Raw genomic sequence first — 12,043 nt, forward strand, 5'->3', positions numbered from 1 at the left:
CTTCTGGATTTTTGATGGGCTTCCTTCATGCTGGAGAAAAAAACTAAAGATATTATAGCTCATTGCTTACAAAATTTTGCCACTGTGGGCATTCCAAAACAGTTAAAAACAGATAATGGCCCTGGCTATACTTCTACCTCTTTTAAGCAATTTTGCTCATCATTTGGCATTACTCATATAACAGGAATCCCATACAATCCACAGGGTCAAGGCATAGTTGAAAGAGCTCAACAAACCATTAAAATGTACTTATTAAAGCAAAAAGAGGGAATTGGGAAGGGGTATATATCCCCCAAAGATAAACTTAAAATAACCCTATTTACTCTAAACTTTTTAAATTTGGATTCATCAGGGCTTAGTGCTGCAGAAAGGCACATGTGTCCAAAAAATGTATATAAGCCCAAGGTACTTTGGAAGGATATTCTATCAGGACAATGGAAAGGTCCTGACCCAGTGATTGTCTGGAGTCGGAGGTCTGTTTGTGTGTTTCCACAGGGAGAACAGCAGCCGATTTGGATTCCAGAGAGACTAACTACAGCAATTTCTACAGACCAAAAAGAAGATGACTTGGCTCAAATCCATAACAGCTGATATCCAGAACTTCAGTTTAGCTATCCTTACATCTGCAACAGTGGTTCTCCCACACCTGGAAGCTAATGAATAATGAACACCATTAAGGCCTATTTCAAATGTAAAAAAAAAAAAACCTTGGGGCTTGCTTGTGGGAATACCTTCAGACCCATATGCAAGTTACAGGAAGAAGGATGGGATATCAAAAGAAGAGTCAAACCCAGGTGGTAACCAGGATGCTTTTTTCAATATCTATTTTATTATTGCCCTCTCCCATATCATGAAGTTCTATTTTATTTTTGAGCTCATACAGACCTAGGTTAATGTTTTTTCTGATCAGTTCTATTTTTTGACTGTGGAGTTTTTAAGCATTGCAAAGGAGATTTCACCTGTGAAAAGCTACAAGGCCTTTACTATTATGTTATGTGTTCTATGTATTGTGTTATGTGTGCACACTTGTGTTTTGTGTTGTATGTCTGTATGTGCGTATGTCCATATATCATATATGAGGAGCGCTCATGAAAAAATGGATCCAAATATTTTTTTTATTCACGTGATTTAAATGGTTTAATTTAAATTGGGTAAACAGCTGTTGAAGATTGTTTTAAAATGTGAACAAAAAAGGAGGTTAACAGATCTGTTTGTTTACTTTCCCCTTTCCTTTTCATTATATCTAATTCTATTCAGGATACTAAATTGTTTAGAAAATTGCTTTTTTTTTTTTTTTTTAGTGCCTGCTGGAATGTTACATAATTTTTTTTAGCCATCATTGCCAGAATTCCTATCTTCATCCCAGTGCCGGTAAAGACAAAGATAAAACCAAACAACAACTTCTGCGATAGCTATCACAACAAACTGTATAAACTGATGCATCAATGAATAATGTAACTCAACAAGTGATACTCAATCAAGGAATCGATTTACTTTGGGAGGAAATGGACATATTAATGGATTCCTCTGCTTTGAAATACTTGCCTGGACTATGTATCACTTGAATGCATTGTGAATTATCTGTTGGTGCAGCAAATTGTGGTAGTGCCGGGGTATCTTTGCTGATGTTGTCACCGGTGGTACAATTTTTCCAAAAGGAGCCGTCAACGGCTTTATATCGTGGCATTTTGTATCCTACCTTTCTGCTTGTAGCAGGTTGTTTATGGTGTTTGTGTAAAAACCACAATCCACAAGTATGGCTAAATGCTGGGCCGGTAGTCAATGATGGGTAAGATCCAATCGCAATGGTACCAACCTAAGACAGGAGGCTGACGCCTTGAGGTCAGCTCATCCGATGACGGGTAAGGACCATATGTAGTATTGGACAACCTAAGACAGGCACGGTCCCTAAGCCACATACTTGTTGTTTAATTAAACAGAGAGGGGGAGATGTTGAGAGCCACAACCAAGTCAGGATGGCGCCTGGCATTTTGCCAGAAGGAGTGGTTGAGAGGTGGTGCCAGCGAGCCATTGGGATGATGATAATTAAATTAAACTGTGTATAGTTATTAAGATGATGACTGATTGCTGTAACTGGATGATGCTAGATTGAAACAGGCTGTGTATTCAGTTGTGTATATAAACCTCTGCTATCTGGCAGTGGGGCGGCTCCTGCTACCTTGGGTGCCTGCTACTTTTGAGTTCCTGTTGAGTTCTCGCGGAGTTCCCGTTGAGTTCCCGTTGGTTCTTGTGGTTTTTCGGTGGATTTCCGGTTGTGTTCCCATGGGGTTCGGGCAATAAAGTAGTTCCTGTTTGAACCTATAAGTGGCTCATGACCTCCGGTTATTTTGTGCCCAGTCAGACTGCAGCAACTAGGAGTAAGTTCTGCCATCCCACATTGTCATTTCCACCCAGGACACGTAGGAATCCAGAGTGGATTCATTTCTGACAGTACCAACACCTTCCTAATGCCATGTATTTCCCTCCAGGAATGGCCTTACTTGTCCACTGACTTCAGCCTTCTTTCATTTTTCTCTTTCAAAAAATTTTTAACAAAATTATTTCTAGTTATTTCATATTTTTAAATGTTGTAAATGTCATCTTTAAGTTTGGAAAAGTTTCTTTTCCAAATACAGCACAACTAGTAAGTAGAATAATCATTTTCTATTAAACTTTCATTCAGTTGCCTCTAAAATTAATTTCTGTTTCATAAATTTATTTGGATTTTCTATTTATGCAACAATATCATCTGGATAAACAAAATTTTTACTCATTCCTTTTAATATTTTTCTGGTGATATCCATTTGGGAGGACATTCAATGTGCTAACAGAATTGATATGAACTTCTGTCTTATTCTCACCTTTAACATTGCACCATAAGATGTGAGGTTTGCTTTAGCAATCTGCAAATATTCTTGATAGGATTAAAACAGCTCCCATGTTTACTTCTTTGTTAAGGTTTGTTGCTTTGTATAGAATGAATTGGTATTGAGTTTTGTTAGTCTTTGCAGGTATTAAGATTATTATCTCTAGTGTCTTAAATTGTATAAACCAATTTTTGTCATGATACAGTAAAATATAGCTGGATTTAGTTTTTTATTTATTCTGATTTGTTATACATGATGGAAGAATGCAGTTCAATTCACATTACACATATAGAACACAATTTTTCAACACTTTGGTTGTACTCAAAGTATTTTCACACCATTCGTATCTTATATTTGTTCTTAGGATAATGATGTCCAACTCATTCCACTATCATTCCTACCACCTTGTCCCCTCCCTTCCCCTCCCTCCCTTTTTCCCTATCTAAAGTTCCTCCATTCCTCCCATGCTCCCCCTGCCAATCACCAATATGTGTCTACATCCTCATATCAAAGAAAACATTCACCCTTTGTTTTTTTGGAATTAGCTTGCTTCAGTTAGCATTATATTCTCCAACTCCATCCATTTACCCGCAAATGCCATGATTTTATTCTCTTTTAATGCTGAGTAATGTTCTACTGTGTATATATACCAAAGTTTCCCCATCCATTCACCTACTGACAGACATCTAGGTTGGTTCCATAATTTAGCTATTATGAATTGTGCTGCAACAAACATTGATATGGCTGTGTCTCTGTAGTATGCTATTTTTAAGTCCTTTGGGTATAAACCAAGGAGTGGGATAGCTGGGTCAAATGGTGGTTTCATTCCAAGTTTTCCAAGGAATCTCCACACTGCTTTCCAGATTGGCTGCACTAATTTGTAGTCCCACCAGCAATATATAAGTGTGCCTTTTCCCCCCCACATCCTCACCAACACTTACTGTTGTTTGTATTCTTAATAGCTGTCATTCTGACTGGAGTAAGATGATATATTAGAGTAGTTTTGATTTGCATTTCTCTAATTGCTAGAGATGTTGAACATTTTTTCATATGTTTGTTGATTGATTGTATATCCTCTTCTGAGAAGTGTGTGTTCAGTTCCTTTTCCTATTTATTTATTGGGTTATTTGGTTTTTGGTGTTAAGATTTTTAAGTGATTTATATATCCTAGAGATTAGTGTTCTATCTGATGTGCTTATGGTAAAGATTTGCTCCCATTCTGTAGGCTCTCTATTCACCTTACTGATTCTTTTGCTGAGAAGGAAGTTTTAGTTTGAATCCAGCCCATTTATTGATTCCTGTTTTAATTCTTGTGCTATAGGAGTTTTATTAAGGAAGTTGGGGCCTAATGTGACATGATAGAGATTTGGGCCCGCTTTTTTTCCATTGGGCACAAGCTCTCTGGTTTAATTCTTAGGTCCTTGATCACTTTAAGTTGAGTTTTGTGCATGGTGAGAGATAGAGGTTTAATTTCATTTTATTACATGTGGATTTCCAGTTTTCCCAGCACCATTTGTTGAAGAGGCTATCTTTTCTCCAATATATGTTTTTGGTGCCTTTGTCTAATGTAAGATAACTGAAGTTATGTGGGTTAGACTCTGTGTCCTCTATTCTGTACCATTGGTCTACAGGTCTATTTTGGTGCCAATACCATGCTGTTTTTGTTACTATTGCTCTGTAGTATAGTTTTAGGTCTGGAATAGTAATGCCACCAGCTTAACTCTTCCTTCTAAGGATTGCTTTGGGTATTCTGGGTCTCTTATTTTTCCAGATGAATTTCATGATTGCTTTTTCTATTTCTATAAGGAATGCCATTGAAATTTTGATTGAGATTGCATTGAATCTATATAGTGCTTTTGGTAATATGGTCAGTTTAATAATATTAATTCTGCTACCCAAGAACAAAGTAGATATTTCCATCTCCTAAGGTCTTTTTTAATTTCTTTCTTTAGTGTGTTGTAGTTTTCATTGTAGAGGCCTTTTACCTCTTTTGTTAAATTTATTCCCAAGTATTTTTAGGCTATTGTAAATAGGATGGTTTTCCTAGTTTCCCTTTCAGAAGATTTATCACTGATGTACAGAAATGCCTTTCCTTTATGGGTGTTGATTTTATATCCAGCTACTTTGCTGAATTAATTTATTAGTTCTAGGAGATTTCTGGTGGAATGTTTTGGGTCTTCTAGGTATAGAATCATATCATCTGCAAATAATGATAATTTGAGGTCTTCTTTTCATACCTGTAATCCTTTCTTTCATCTGTCTGATTGTTCTGGCTGGAATGTCAAGAACTATGTTAAATGGAAGTGGTGACAAAGGGCAACCCTGTCTTATTCTAGTTTTTAGAGGGAATGCCTTCAATTTTTCTCCATTTAGAATGATGTTGGCCTGGGGCTTAGCATAGATAGCCTTTACAATGTTGAGGTATGTTCCTGTTATCCCTAGTTTTTCAAGTGTTTTGAAAATGAAGGGATGCTGTATTTTATCAAATGCTTTCTCTGCATCTGTTGAGATGATCACATGATTTTTATCTTTGAGTCTATTGATGTGATAAATTACATTTAATGATTTCCATATGTTAAAACAACCTTGCATTCCTGGGATGAATCCTACTTGACCATGATGCACTATCTTTTTGATATGTTTTTGTATTCGATTGCCAGAATTTTATTGAGAATTTTTACATCTAGATTCATTAGAGATATTGGTTGGAAGTTTTCTTTCTTTGATGTGTCTTTGTCTGGTTTTGGAATCAGGGTGATATTGGCCTCATAGAATGTGTTTGGAAGTGTTCCCTATTTTTCTATTTCATGAAATAGTTTGAGAAGTATTGGTATTATTCTTTTTTTTAAAGAGAGAGAGAGAGAGAGAGAATTTTAATATTTATTTTTTAGTTTTCGGCGGACACAACATCTTTGTTTGTATATGGTGCTGAGGATCGAACCCGAGCCGCACGCGTGCCAGGCGAGCACGCTACCGCTTGAGCCACATCCCCAGCCCGGTATTATTCTTCTTTAAAGGTCTCATATAACTCAGTTGTGTAGCCTTTCAGTCCTGGGCTTTTCTTGGTTGGTAGACTTCTGATGGTGTCCTCTATTTCCTTGTTTGAAATTGATCTGTTTAAATTGTGTATATCATCCTGATTTAGTTTAGGCATATCATATGCCTCTAGAAATTTGTCGAAGCCTTTGATATTTTCTATTTTATTGGAGTACAAATTGTCAAAATAATTTCTAATTATCTTCTGTATTTTTGTAGTGTCCATCATAATATTTCCTTTTCCATCATAGATGTTAGTAATTTGAGTTTTCTCTCTCCTTCTCTTCATTAACATGGCTAATGGTTGAACAATTTTATTAATTTTTTTCAAAGAACCAGCTTTTTGTTTTGTCAATTTTTTCAATCATTTCTTTTGTTTCAATTTTATTGATTTCAGCTCTAATTTTAATTATTTCCTGTCTCCTACTGCTTTGGGAGTTGATTTGTTCTTTCTAGGGCTTTGAGATTTAATGTTAGGTCATTTATTTATTGACTTTTTCTTCTTTGAAAGAATGAACTCCAAGCAATGAACTTTTCTCTTAGAACTGCCTTCATAGTGTCCCAGAGATTTCATTATGTGACATTTACTTCTAAGATTTTTTTAATCTCCTCCTTGATATCTTTTGCAACCCATTTTTCATTCAGTAGTGTATTATTTAGTTTGCAGATGTTGGAGTAGCTTTTTTTTATTATTGATTTCTAATTTCATCCCATTGTGGTCTGATAGAATGCAGGGTATTATCTCTACATTTCTGTATTTACTAGGATTTGCTTTGTGGCATAACATATGGTCCATTTTAGAGAAGGATCCACGTGCTGCTAGGAAGAAAGTGTATTCGCTCATATACTCTATATATTTCAATTAAGTCTAAGTTATTGATTATATTATTGAGTTCTATAGTTCTTTGTTTAGCTATTATTTGGAAGACCTATCCAGTAGTGAAAGAGGAGTGTTTAAGTCACCCAGAATTATTGTGTTGTGATCTATTTGACTCTTGAACTTGAGAAGAGTTTGATTGATGAACATAGATGCTCCATTGTTTGGGGCATATATTTATAATTATTATGTCTTGTTGATGTATGGTTCCGTTAAGCAGTATGAAATGTTCATCTTTATCCCTTTTTATTAACCTTGATATGAGGATGGAAACCGATGCTTACTTACATAGGCCATGTGAATGCTATATTTTATCCCAACCTTTCACCTTCAGTCTGTGGGCATCTTTTCCTATGAAATGAGTCTCTTAAGGGCAGCATATTGTTGGGTCTTTTTATTTATTTATTTATTTATTTATTTATTTATTTATTTTTATTTTAATATTTATTTTTCAGTTTTCGGTGGACACAACATCTTTATTTTATTTTTATGTGGTGCTGAGGATCGAACCCAGCGCCCCACGCATGCCAGGCAAGCGCGTTACCACTTAAGCCACATCCCCAGCCCATTGTTGGGTCTTTTTAAAAAAACAAAACCTCAATCTACCAGCCTATGTCTTTTGATTGGTGAGTTTAAGTCATTAACATTTAGGGTTATTATTGATATATGATTTGTATTACCGGTCATTTTTGTTTATTTTTGGTATTTAGCCTGACTTGGTTTCTCCTTTGGGTTGGCTTTTTTTTATTGTAGTTCTTCTCTTTGCAGATTTTCATTGTTGTTTTTCATTTCCTCCTCGTGGAATATTTTGCTAAGAATGCTCTGTAGTGCAAGTTTTCTTGCTGTAAATTCTTTTAGTTTTTGTTTATCATAGAAAGTTTTTATCTCATCATCAGATTTGAAACTTAATTTTGCTGGATATAAGATTTTTGGTTGGCGTCCATTATCTTTTAGAGCTTGGTATATGTTGTTCTAGGATCTCCTAACTTTGAGAATCTGGGTTTAAAAATCTGCTGAGATCCGAATTGGTCTTCTCTTATAGGTAATCTGATTTTTCTCTCTTGTGGTCTTTAAAATTCTATTATTATTCTGTATGCTAGGCATTTTCATTATAATGTATCTTGGTATAGATCTGTTGTAATTTTGTACATTAAGTGTCCTATAGGCCTCTTGTATTTGATTTTTCAATTTATTTTTCATGCTTGGGAAATTTTCTGCTATTATTTCATTGAAGAGATCATGCATTCCTTTGGTTTAAATCTCTGAACCCTTCTCTATCCCAATAAATCTTAAATTTGGTCTTTTGATGGCATCCCATAATTCTTGGATGTTCTGTTTATGGTTTCTTACTATCTTCACTGTGAGGTCAACTTTATTTTCAAGATTGTATATTCTGTCTTCATTGTCTGAGGTCCTGTCTTCCAAGTGGTCTAGTCTATTGGTGATACTATCTATTGAGGTTTTTTTTTATTGTTTCTTTCATTTCAAGGACTTCTGTTTGGTTGGTTTTTTCAGTATCTCTATCGCTTTCTTGAAGCAATCTCTTGCAACCTATATTTGCTCTCTTTGTTGGTATGATCAATTTTTGCCTGTATCTGCTCACTCAGGTCATTCTTTAATTCCAAAATCATTTTAGTTATGTATATTCTGAAACTCCTTCTCTGACATTTCACCTACTTCACTATCTATGGATTCTATTGTTGTAGTATCTTGGTTTGTTTGGGGGCAATTTCCCCCCTTGTTTTTTCATGATGTCTATGTGTCTTCCTCTCTTGCAGTGTAGATCTGAGGTGTTATAGCTTCTGTCCTATTGTCTTATAGTGTACCTACAGGTTACCAATACCTCACTTTTAAGGGAGAGATCAATACTATAGCACTCATATAAACAGAAATGATGAGTTCAGTTGTTTTCACCCATATAATCAATAGGTTTGCATAATGGTTTACATTTTCTGATGGTGGAAGAAGGGAATAAGGGGTTGTCTGACATGTTTATGAGGTAGGAAGTGAGAATATGGAGGAATTAGATTATATGACGTTTTAATGGTATTCACTGTAATGTTTCCATGACTCATGGAAAGATGGAATCTAACTGCTTGGTCCTTGGTATTCTTAATTCAAGTGTGCCAAGGACAGGTCAAAACAGGAAAAGAAAGAAAAAAATAGAGAATGAAATGCAGAAAATGAAGGTAGATTACAGGGATTCCTAGTCTTCTGCTTGGGGTCTCCAAACATTCTTTGTAAGCTATTGGCTATTTCTGCATCTCCCCTCTAGCTCTGCTGGGAGAGCAGGGCTTCCTCCTGCGCTGGTTCGCTGGCTTTCTCTGAGCCCCTTCTGCCCAGAGTGAGACCTGCTGCACAGTGGTGTCTGTTTCTCTTAAACTCAGCGGAGAATTTTCTTTGGGTGCCTTGGGGGGTAGCTGCATCTCCTGCTCTGAGTCACCACTCCCTGGATGCTGCCTCTGACTGTTGCTCATATTAACTGTCTTCCAGAAACAAATGTTTTTGGTTTTCAGCTGGTTGCTGGCTCCGAGTTGCCTGCAGTTTTCCCCACAGTCCCCTTCCTTTTCTGGTTTCCATCTCTTTTTCTCGCCACTCTCCTATCTTCTTGGTAAACTCCTTGCCATACTCTATCATTTGCTAATTCTCTGATTACAGTGCTCAGTCCTTGTCCAAGCATTTTTTTTTTTGGTAAAATTCTATCTTTTGTTTCAAATAGCATGTCTTTTTATTTTCATGATTCAAATTCTTTATGTATCATCTCTATCTCTTGTTGATTTGCAATTAGGCTTGTTTTTAAAAAATATTTTATTCTCCTCATATATCATTGCCTTCTTTGAGAAGCTTAAATATACTTCACGTGAATCCACTTTGAGATTGCTCGATTGGTTGTTTTATTTTCTCTCAGTGAAATCACCTCTCAACTGTTCATTGCTTGCCTTTCCTTACTAATCTGTCCCATGTACAATGAATCTTAATTTAATTTTGTTTTGCTTTATCCTTTGCAGTGCTGGGATCAAACCCATCACCTTATGTGTGACAGGCAAGTGCTGCTCCACTGAGCTTCGTCCCCAGCCCTCTGCCCGGAACTTCCTTTGCCGGCTCCAGTGGAGGATGTTCGCGGCTCCCTCCTCCTATATAGCACTGCTGCATCTACCTTTCACCAGCCTCCATGAAACTTCATCCCACAATTTGGACTTATGTGAGTGCTCAATACAGTTTTAATATGCTGAACCAGACTAAGAATAACCCAGGGTTCCGCAGCTCAAGATCTAAGACCCACCACCTCTCAGACCAAAGCACTCTCTCCGTGGACACAGCATTTTCCACAGCCCCACATCAGAGTCATGAAGCTCCTCATCTCACACTTATTCCTAAACACACCCACAATCAGACACATTCTAGAACCCAGCACAGGAGCCAGTCTCTTATTAAAAGAGAAGAAGCAGAATTGCAGCATACATACTGGGCTGCATCCTGGCTATTGTCCTACTCTAATAGAAGCACAAATAATGGGAAAATCTCAACCTATAAGGAGAGAAATAGATAATCACAGTACATTAATCCACAGGAACTGAGAAACAGGGAAGGAAATCGTGTACTAGAACCTAAACGTGAGTTGGCTTCTGCATTGGCTTTGAGGCTCTGGCTCGGAAGGCCTGGATTCAACGTGAGTACTGGCTCCACAGGCAACGAGGAGCACATGCACTCATGGGGGTTCTGCACGTGGGACTGGTGTGCAGACATGCTGGCCACACAGGGGATGCCCTGGACACTGGGTATGGGAGGCTGCCCGTCCCATCTTGGGCAGTGGGGGACACCATGCCATGCCTGAGTATTTCTGAGGAGCCCTGCCTGGTGTGCACCCTCTGGCCTTCCTCCTCACCTCTTGCTTGGCCTCTTCTGGGGCAATTCACTTTCATCACTGTAACTGGAGTTGGTGCAAAGGGTCCTTGACCCAGACTTGGGACTAAGTCTTCCCAAAGGGATTTGTCCCTGGGGCCTTGTTGTCTGTGGACGTGGATGAACTCATGGCACCTGCGGGTGGAGAGGGTGATACACATGTTTTCCAACTTGTGTTTTTCACCTGGACAAGGACCTCAGATGCTAGCCCCAGGGCAGAAGGTGTTCCCGATTCCTCCAGGGAAGAAAGGAGTTGGGGCACAAGAGTGGCCTCTCCACCCAACACCCTAACGAGCCCTCAGAGACCCAGGCACCTGCCCCTGTGGCGGATGTACAGCTGGCTGACCTCCCTGGCACCGCAGGTCCCCTCTGCTGGGCTCAGGGCTTGGCAGATGCTTCTAAGATGCTGACCTTGACTTTTGCCTTGTTTATCCTGAAATTAACCCTCCTTTTAGGCACATTAAGCATTCCCAGATGTTTGAGAAATAACGACAACGTATACAAGGATGGAGATATGGTGGTTGGCGGGTTCTTTCCACTTTCCACATTTCAGTACAAGCTGGACAACGAATTGACAGGCGAGTCCATTTATTCCCTGCGGTGAGTGCCATTTCCATTCATGTATTTTCTGTGTGATTATCAGGATGAATAATGCCAAGGGGTCTGGAAGGATAGAGCCACTCTCTCTCCTATCCTTCCCAACCCACCACCCAGGAACCACTCAGGATTTTTTTTCTTTTCTTGCTGAGTACTTTCTGCCCTTTCAAAGGGTAAGAGAGGATTTTGTTTTTCTTCCTGTGAGTTCCCCTTTGCACGTGTGACAGGTGAGAGGGACAGCAGTCTCCACCTTGGTTCATCATCTCTGTCCCTCCTGAGAGCTGCCAGAGCATGGGGTCAAGTGACATTCCTTAGAAAAGCAACCCAAGCCCCTGGCCTGGGCTCAGCACTAAGACACTGCCATAAACTGTCACTCCACAGAGCCGAGGGTCTGCTGAAGCTTCTTCCCTCAGCATATAGTCCCTGACACCCCTACAGGGGGCCACCAGTGTTCATTCCCCATCTGCTCAGGCAGACTTCTTACTGGGGGTGTTTAGTCATTCTTTTGAACAATCTGTACAACATTATTTCATGCCAGACGTGCTCTATGCCTCCAGGAGCTGGAAGTCAGGCCAGGAATGAGATCCATGAGATTTTTATGACCCTCCAATGTGATTCCGCTTCAGCTGGACACACAGGACCCATCTTTTGACTTGGATGTATCCACATCATTCTGTGGTCCATGTTCTGATTAATAAACAGATAATGCTGAATTCCAGAGGATTCCAGCTGACAGTACTTCTCTGAGTAAGGGGATGTCACT

Source organism: Marmota marmota, unplaced genomic scaffold, assembly GCF_001458135.2.
Source record: "Marmota marmota marmota unplaced genomic scaffold, marMar, whole genome shotgun sequence".
Classification (NCBI taxonomy): Eukaryota; Metazoa; Chordata; class Mammalia; order Rodentia; family Sciuridae; genus Marmota; species Marmota marmota.